The sequence below is a fragment of the Oncorhynchus gorbuscha genome, unplaced genomic scaffold (assembly GCF_021184085.1).
Source record: "Oncorhynchus gorbuscha isolate QuinsamMale2020 ecotype Even-year unplaced genomic scaffold, OgorEven_v1.0 Un_scaffold_20879, whole genome shotgun sequence".
In the NCBI taxonomy this organism is placed as follows: Eukaryota; Metazoa; Chordata; class Actinopteri; order Salmoniformes; family Salmonidae; genus Oncorhynchus; species Oncorhynchus gorbuscha.
In genome coordinates this window covers 1-2,015 of record NW_025762107.1, presented here as the reverse complement: position 1 = coordinate 2,015, position 2,015 = coordinate 1, and the positions used below count along the sequence as shown (strand labels likewise).

The window sequence follows — 2,015 nt, the reverse complement described above, 5'->3', positions numbered from 1 at the left end:
GCTGTTGTCCTTTGCACTATTACGCTCCAGGCATTAGGCTACACCAGGGGTCAGTTTCCATTTAAAGTGCCAATTAACCTTTCATTTATTTTTTACCGCAAAATTTCATGATATCCAATTGGTAGTTACAGTCTTGTCCCATCTCCACAACAGACTCAGGGTTGGTGAAGGTTGAGAGCCACGCGTCCTCTGAAACACAACCCAGCCAAGTTGCACTGCTCACTTAACCTGGAAACTAGCCGCACCAATGTGTCAGAGGAAACACCGTACACCTGGCGACCGTGTCAGTGTGCATTGCGCCCGGCCTTCCACAGGAATCGCTAGTGCGCGATGGGACAAGAACATCCCTGCCGGCCAAACCGTCCCCTAAACAAGACGACACCGGGCCAATTGTGCACCGCCCCATGGGTCTCCCCGGTCGTGGCAGGCTGCAACAGAGGACACAGACTTGAACCAGGATCCTGCTCTGCATTGCAGTGCCTTAGAACACTGCGCCACTCAGGAGACCCGACAACCTATCTTACCATTACTACCGATCTGCGTGCCAGTTATGGTTTTCATATGCATATTTTCGGAGAACAGTTTGATTTATTTCATATGTAAAGTCTTCGTATCTCAAAATCATTTTCAAGTGATGAATAAAACTGATATCTAAACCAAAATGAAAACTACACAAATCTAAAAGTCACTTCTATTGCCATTGCCAACAATGTAAAAACAGCCTACATAAAGCCTACAAATAAAATCATTACAGTCTGAAGGTGAAAAAAATATCCTGAGAAAAATAAATCACTTTGGCTACACATGGCCTTTCTGCAACGAACATGAAACAATGTAGCAACTAATCAACTTGGTCCAGCCAGATGCTTGAGCTAACAAGCTTGCAACATTGCATAAAAAAATTTGGACCCTCAGTTTCCCCTGCCAGTAACCTCCGGGCAGACACAGCTGTAGGCTCAATATCAGGCTATTTACGTAAGGACAAGAAGTAATCAGGTAGGCCTATTTTATAACGTTTCCACCGGATCAGAGCATGACATTTTATTATTTTTTGTTGAGTGCTTATCCAAAGGGAGAGAGCTGGAAATATTTTTCAAATAGGCTACATTGAGGAACTATTGTCATTCTCAATGGATGTAAAAACAGACTTTGTTTCCTTGCTGTTTGAGGTGAAGAAAAATGTACTTTGAGAAGCTCCACAGCTCATAAGTGGTGGGGATTAAAGAGAATCAGAAATACTGTCAGATCCCCAAATGGGCACATTTATAAGCCTACATTTGCTCGCAGGCCAGGTAGCCTAGGCCTACTTCTATTGGTAATCAGGTGCACATCCTTAAACATTATTGACAGGAGAACTCCAAACAAAACACAATGAATAAATTGACAACGCGTAAATGGAATGAAATAAAATAGAACTTGTTTCCATCCCCTCGGCTTCAGCAATGGATTGGTCCACTGAGATATGCGTCAATCAAGACGTGCCATAAATCTTTTTTTGGGGCAACTGCTCGACTACAATATTCTCAGTCGACCAACAGCCTATGGACCAGTTGACTAAAAGGTGTCAGCCCTATTTGATACTGAGATAAAAACAGCTGCACGAGACTTTTAGCGGATTAATTTCAAAGAGTGATTCAAACAAAATACCCAGTTGCGTTGGCCGGGAATCGAACCCGGGTCAACTGCTTGGAAGGCAGCTATGCTCACCACTATACCACCAACGCTTACCGTATAACTACCAGGAGCATTCTCTGTTTGAAAATGAAAGTAAAAGAAAACCTACATTTGACATTTGCAGAATAATAATGGGATTCCCTAAAACACATCACTGACATCACCAGGCGGTCAATGAGTTAATAGACCAATAACAAAGAGTTCCAAACGGCTCTGCCAATAACAGCTAGTTTTCAGGTTTCCCCTTTCCACTCAGACAATGCCAGACATTCCTAGCAAAATTCTTGCATGACAAATTGCTCTTTACTAACAAGTCATTTTTGCTTATTTTGGATCATTTT

General features: G+C 42.5%; 1 non-coding gene across 1 annotated transcript; it reads right to left on the bottom strand.

Moving 5' to 3' along the window:
* Window positions 1-1,652: 1,652 nt before the first annotated feature.
* Window positions 1,653-1,724, bottom strand: trnag-ucc. The gene has a single exon. It is a non-coding gene; the product is annotated as a tRNA-Gly (tRNA).
* Window positions 1,725-2,015: the final 291 nt, after the last annotated feature.